The sequence below is a fragment of the Rhodnius prolixus genome, unplaced genomic scaffold (genome assembly GCF_049639745.1).
Source record: "Rhodnius prolixus isolate KJV_2025 unplaced genomic scaffold, Rpr scaffold_20, whole genome shotgun sequence".
NCBI classification, from domain to species: domain Eukaryota; kingdom Metazoa; phylum Arthropoda; class Insecta; order Hemiptera; family Reduviidae; genus Rhodnius; species Rhodnius prolixus.
Genome location: NW_027411595.1, coordinates 31,594 through 39,390, shown reverse-complemented (window position 1 = coordinate 39,390; position 7,797 = coordinate 31,594). Strand labels below are relative to the sequence as shown.

General features: G+C 34.7%; 1 pseudogene; it reads left to right on the top strand.

Annotated features, from left to right (window-relative positions):
• The first annotated feature begins 1,456 nt into the window (after window positions 1-1,456).
• Window positions 1,457-3,601, top strand: LOC141451983 (neutrophil collagenase-like; annotated as a pseudogene).
• Window positions 3,602-7,797: the final 4,196 nt, after the last annotated feature.

The following is a 7,797-nucleotide window of genomic DNA, read 5'->3' as shown; positions in this document are numbered from 1 at the left end:
AACGAACTTACAAAAAAAAAAAACTAATCTTTGGTCGCCTTCTTCTTCTTCTGCTTCTTCTTCGCCGGTTCCTCCTCCTGTTGTTGTTGTTGTTGTTGTTTAGATGCTTCGAATGCTATCATGTAACACTTGCTTGTCTTGCTTATCCCCTTATAGATAAGGGACAAATTACCATCTTAAACGAAAAATTATTTTAACTACATAGGTAAGAAAAAAGTAAAAATATATAAAAAAAAAAAAAACATTTTAAATACCTGTATAATTTTGTATATCTTCCTCAGTGAAAGAGGTTAAATATCGTTTTGGCAAAAAAACTGCTGTCGGTGTACCATCATTATCGTATAGCAAGACAGATATTGCAGGACCAAATTTGGTTTTCTCCACTCTAACAAAAGAGGAGATCAAATAAGGTCTATCAACCTCTAATTCTGATACTTTTTTGTAAGTTCGGTTGTGGCTTGTTGAAGGATGTTGCAATTTTTTTAACAATTCATCGCTCATTCTAGAAAAAATGTTTTCTAGGTTTTTGAAAAAAAAAAGAAGTTAAAAAGCAACAATAAAAAAAAAATGTTAAACTTAATTACCTGGTTCTTAACTGATGAAAAAATCAAATGATTTACTGCATGTAGTAATACATAAGAGCTACTGGATAAACCCTCACAACTATTCACCGATTTTATATACTGCGCTTGAGAGAGAGAGGGGGAGAGATATGGGAGGCATGAAGGTAACACAACCAATTACAAACTTAAGGAAAATTTAAAAAAAAGCGCACGAGAAAGATATCATTTCCTACGGCGTCATAGATCTTATTGCAATAGAGATAGCCTTCAGTATGTCGCAGGATGACTCATTGCACCTTCTAACTGACCATGTTAATAGTTATCATCAAATTAAACGTATAATAATTATTCTGCACTCTTTTTTTTTTTTCTATGTATGATTGACAATCGTAAGATATCTATTTCTATGAATGATTGACAGTTGTAAGATATCTATTTCTATGAATGGTTGACAGTTGTAAGATATCTATTTCTACGAATGATTGACAGTTGTAAGATACCTATTTCTAAATATTTTTTGGCATTATGTAAGTGTTTATATAATTAACGAGTGTGTTGTTTTTCCTTGTGCGACAATAATATTTGTTAATGTCCAATAGACGTGATAACACCCACAATTAGTATGTCAGTTTTCTACGTATGATTGACAGTTGTAAGATATCTATTTCTAACTATTTTTTGCCATTATAAATATAAATAACGTGTGTGTTGTTTTTTTTTTTTCTATGCGAAAATAATTTTTAATGTCTAATACACTTGATAACACCCTCAATTAGTGTGTCAAGTTTGTATGAATCACCCAACATACACGCGTCGTTTGTGTGTCACTCAGCTCATCATCTCAAGGTCAGTACATAACGTGATCTTGTGCGGTTAACAGAGAGAGAGAGAGTAATGATGAAAATGGGTGCTTTATTATTTACCATCTTTCTCTTTTTAAATGATTTAATTAGCGCATATAATCCTTCTACGATTGAATATTTACGAAAGTTTGGTTATTTAAAAGGTGAAAATACTACTATTAGTGATAATGAAGTGAAAAATGCTGTAATCATATTACAGGAAAAATATCATTTACCAATAGATGGAATGGAAAATTCACAAACGTTAGATGTGATTAATGCACGAAGATGTGGTGTTGTGGATAATTTTATGCCCTTTATGGTGGATTCTAGTACAACTAAATGGAGCAATAATACTCTAACTTGGTACATATATCCTCCACAGTATTCTCAAGTAGCAGAACGGGCGTTTTCCGTTTGGTCAAAACATGCCAACCTATATTTTATACGATCGGTTAATTCACCAAATATCTCTATTGCTTTTGTTCGCGAAAAACATCTATGTATTACAAGTAAAACCATCTACTGTTATGCTGCTTTTGACGACAGAGGTGGGGTGTTAGCTCATGCTGAATATCCTAGTACAGATAAGGAAACAGCAGAGATACATTTTAATCAGGCTAGCAAATGGCACGATTTAACGATTCCCGCAACAGGAAACGATGTTTCGTCCTTATTCTGGGTATTGGTTCACGAGATTGGTCACGCCTTGGGTGTACGTCATTCTAATGACAGAAAAAGTGTTTTATACCCCTATTATGGGTTTCCGAATGTTTCTACATTTGCTGAACTAGATCTATATCAGGAGGAAATCCATGCTATACAATTCTTATATGGAAAACCTTTGCCGCCTTCACCACCGCCGCCTCCATCAACAACAACAAAAAGACCATCGTCTCCACCCTCACCACCACCAATACAGCCATACCTGGACGTATGTCATTATATGAAAAGAATTGATGCATTTTTGGTGGTTAATAAACGTTTGTTTTTGTTTTATAGACATTATGTGTGGGTATTCCACTACAAGAGACACTTCGTTTACAAAGAGATTACACGCATCCCATGTACATAAACAGGTGGTTAAAATTTCTGCCAACAAATTTTACACGCGTGTCGGCCATATATCAACGACCAAACAATGATATTATTATGATTGCTAACAATCAAATGTACATATTTAACTACCCTCACCTTCATCTTATCGCTCAATCTAACATCCATTCAGTGTTGTCAAGAAGTGAGGGTAGCGGTGATGTCATAAACGCTATTCTATATTCAAATAGAGGTAGTACTTACATAATCTATAACAGATCGTTTGTGAATAAAGTGAACGAATGCGGGGGTAGTTTGGTTACTAGCACCTTTATCGGCGATGTTTCGCATCTATTTCCAGGCATACCCCGTAATGTTAAAACAGCCTTCCAACACACGAATGGTCGTTTATATTTTAAATCTAATGATTTATTTTATAGTTATAATGATTTTATTGACAGCGTCAGTGAGACAATAGAAGATCCCTCGGTTTTATTTAATATCGTCTGTAATCAAAACACCATATTACAGCAACTTCAAAAACTATTGAACAAGTTGACCATGAATCTGCAGTTGGAGGAGGAAGCGGAAGATAATAATAACAATAGAGTTTTGTTCAATATGGTGAAAACAGCAGGTGTTATCAGCTTCTGCAATCGAATAACTTATATCCCTGGTTAAACCTTTTGCCAACTAGGTATTAAATTGTGCTGAAATTTAACACAAGCATTTTAAATGTTCATTTTCTTGTAATTCTATTTTTCGTTTTACAATATGTTAAAGATTAACCTATTTGGGGGGGGGGGTAAAAACATTAACAAATTTATATATTTGATTTTTTCAATTATAGCTCCCAATTGATTACTCTGTAATGATTTCATTGACAAACTTTTTATCAAACGTGTATATTGTAATCTTGTTTACATCCGTTAATAGATTGTTGATTCATCACACAAAACTAGAAAGCCTGTTTTACCTAAATTAGATATTACTTTTGATAAAATTATATGATGAGGATTTTGTAGGATAAATAAAACATTATGCCATTTAGAACGTAATTTTTATTGTATCACCTGTGGAAACAAAATAATTTCCCAATTAATATAATAGAGACAAACATACTTTAGTTTTATTTTACTAGATTATCCTCTCTCACCATATGTGTGTATTATAGAGGGCGATTTTGGCGGCGGGGGTCCACGCTGTGTATAAATAACAAACATAATTAGGAAAACTAGAAACAAACACATATTTCAGCTTTAACCATTGTTAGAAACACTCACATGAAAGGCACCAATAACCCTAAACAGGCTGAACACCTCCTCGGCGGTGTCCAGCTTGCCGGAATAAATATCAATGCTCCGCACCTGGAGCACATATACTGTGCAAACATATGTTTGCTAATATTAGTAACTATTTGTTGGAAGTTTATAATAATAATAATATCAGAGGTACTTACAGTAGCCATTCGAGTCCCATCCATGGTTTTTATATTTACTATCATCCTTGCTTGCTTGCTTTTATATACACCTTATCAATGTAGACAACACCATGTCCCACTTATAGCCTGTCAGTGAAGACACTATTCCTGATACGTGCAATTGCTGTCATATGTCTAGTTTTTATTTCATCTAGTTTACAAGCCAAACAGATAGATAGATAAGTCTTTATTAATTTCCACAATATTGCAAAACTACTTAAACAAGTGCATAAGACAGACTCAATGGCCTAAGCCGTCTGAGGAGTCTTATCAATTTACCTTAACAAACCAAAACATAACTTAAAACATAAATGCAATATAATAATAATAATAGAAATAAGATTAAAAAAAGAAAACAAAAATAAAAACAAAATATTTTATACCTCTTTGATGTAGATAATTAATAAGTAATATTTGATAAGTAATATTACTGTTATATATTTAATAAATTTACAAGCCAAATATATACAACGCTATTTATGTAAAACTAAAATTATTTACCTTTTTAGACAAAAACACTTCGATGTAATTACAATGGTAAAGTTTATCTAATTTGCTAATAATATTAAAACACAATTTAAATAGCGAAAGTCTTTATAATCGCTTTTTTGCACAAATATCTACGATAATGTTTCCAATTCCTGTAGTTTAACGAATAATAGCATAAAGTCAACTGCATTCTCCTTACTATTTGTTAATTTGAAGAAATCCTGTTGAAATTGGTGATAGAAAGGGTGTGACATGCAAATGTCTGCGATAATGTTTCCAATTCCTGTAGTTTAACGTGTAATAGCATAAAATCAAGGGCATTCTTCTTACTATTTGTTAAGCTGGAGAAATCCTGTTAAAATTGGCGATAGAAAGGGTGTGATATGACAAGCTTCCATTCTTCCATTTTGTTGCCTGTCTAAGTCGCGATCGTAATACAACTGAACACACTTGTGGTGTAGGTATAAAAACAAAAAAAAAAAAGAACAAATTTTGTTTTTTATTATTTAATCATAACCCATTTTACTAACATTCTTAAATATGTTGCTAATAGATATACACGGGACATGTCCTTTGATTTAGCAGGCACAAGGTCAGGGTGTATTACTAATTATGTACACAATAAGATCGATGTGTGTACGATACTTGTTTTTTCTTTTTTTTTTTTTTTTTTTTTTTAAAAAAAAAGAAAAAAAAAGACGTTATTCCCCAACCTTACTCCAGATAACACATTATTTTATTATTTCATCATTTTACAAATTTTTTACAACAGTACACTATCTATTTCTGAGTATATTTGTCATTATGTAGTTATTTAAATAATTATTGTTATACGGCGTCATAGATCTTAATGCAATAGAGATAGCCTTCAGTATGTTGCAGGATGACTCATTGCACCTTCTAACTGACCATGTTAATAGTTATCATCAAATTAAACACAATAATTATTCTGCACTCTTTTTTTATATATATATATTTTTTTTTTTTTTTTTTTTTTTTTTTTTTTTTTTTTTTTTTGTATGATTGACAATCACCCAACATATACGTGCGGTTTGTGTGTCACTCAACTCATCAACTCTAATTTATCTAAAACAAATTTCATTTATTGCCATATTCGAAAGGAATAAAGGATTTATAGCATTTTTCACTTCGTATAGGAAAGTTTTTAAGGACTTCAGATAAAACACGACATTCTTAGAACTTCAATTCAATGGAGGAGAGTGGGTCGTTGAATCTGCTTCATGGATAGCATAGCAATCTAAAATCTTACCTATATGAAGACGTTATTCTCCAACCTTACTACAGATAACACATTATTATTATTTCATCATTTTACAATGGTTTTTTTTACAACAGTACATAGGATGTACACAGGATATGTCCTTGATTTAGCAGGCTCAAGGTCAAGGTGTATTAATAATAATGTACACAAAAAAATCGGTTTGTGTGATATGATCCTTGTTTAAAAAATTTGGGATAAGGACGCATGCGCGCTCCTCGTGCATCCATTTTTTATTACATATTATGTCTCTCTCTCACACACACACACACACTCTCTCTCTCTCTCTAGCACTCATAAAGGGGGAGGGGGTACCTTGTGACGTAGGACTTGCGTTCCTTGTGACGTAGGAGGAAAATACCTCTATTAATTTGCGTCATTTTGACGTATTGTGTCGTCATTATGACGTCACACCCCTAACCCCTCGTCCATCTGGACCACAAAATTAGGATAAGGGTATGGCTTGTGACGTCATGACGACGCGTTGCGCGGTCGTCGATCCCGACGCAGAAAAACGTCCTAGTATACCCAAATTTATACTACTGAAATAAAAAAATTCACCCTCCTGTCTATCAATGGGCGAAGAGGGTAGAGGTATGTTTCAGGTCATCAGCTAGTACGAGGTCTGCCAACTTGTGGTCTACAGGTGGTATGAGGCCCGCCATATTGAGGTTATCAGCTGTATCGAAATCCACCATCTATGTATGAGCTTCAGAGGTCACGCAAGCGGCGGTTTGATGGTACTGGTGTAAAAGTGGATTCTTCATCTAACTGGACTCCCATCCTTTCACATTTCCTCGTCTAGTTTTCCAAAGCCACCTGCAAATAATCATTAAACAGCAGTGGAGCTAAACAGCATTCTTGCTTGAGTCCTTTCGTTGTTTCGAAAGCGGGGGTCAACCCTCGCCAATATTTACTCTTGCTGTAGAGTGAGCGAATCAGTGATTTAAATCTAGGAACAGAATCATACCCCTTCAAATCTATGTACACTATATGAAGGTTCTTATTTTTTCTTAATCATTTGTATATTAACTGACGTAGGACAAATACTCCGTCCGTACATCCTCTGCCCTTCACAAATCCATTCTGTGTTTCATTGATTTTCCCCTCCACTGTAGCCTCCAACCGACTTTTGATAATTCTACCATGCACTTTTGGAAACGCGCCTAATACACTAATTCCTCGATAGTTAGAGCAATCCTGGCGTGAGCCTTTCTTATATATGGAAGTTACGTATGTCTCATTCCATTCCTTAGGGACAGTTCGTTCACTTACCACCTTGTTTAATAGCTTGGTAATAAATCTCTGTGCTTTCTTGCCTGTGTAATAAGTAGTTCTGAAGGAATTCCACTTGGACCTGGCGACTTTCCATTTGAAAGAGAATTTAGAGCCCTTACCACTTCCTAATCGGAAAACTAATTTTGATTCCCAGAAGTCATTCTCTGCTACAGTTGGACGGCCCTGTAAAAACTCACTCCTAGACTCTTCAAACAACTGCTTATAGTACTTGAACCACCGATCCTCACTGATTGGGTGCACTATGCCTTTAGTTTTATTCGTCTTTAATTTTCGGAGGAAGCCCCATACATCCTTTGAGCGATTAAAACCCAGAGTACTTTCCATTTCCGGACGTTTTTAATTCCAAAACTCATCTTTCGCCCTGGTAACTTGCCTTCAGCTCATTTTCACCTTTACTACTAAGCCACTTTAGGTAGGCCAGCTTCTTTTGTTTCACTAGTTCCTCAATTTTACCGTTGAACCATCCGATGGTATTCTTCTCATTGCTATTTGCTCCTAGTGCCTCGTTTGCTGCCTCTCGAATAACAATCTTAAGGTGCTCATACAATTCTTCTGTGGATTCATCATAATTCTCATCAATCTTTCCTTCCAGTCTTCTCATGTACAGGTTCCTCGTACTCGGATCGTTCAATCCGATTATATTAAACCGTGCACGATCCTTTTCACCACTCACCTTCCTAGGCGGGTGGACTTCATGCCTCGTATACCAGCTAAAAAATAACCTTCCTGTGAACAGATAGTGATCACTCCCACACACTGCACCACGAAATACCCTAGCATCCTGGACAGTTATTGTTCCCTCTTGCGGAG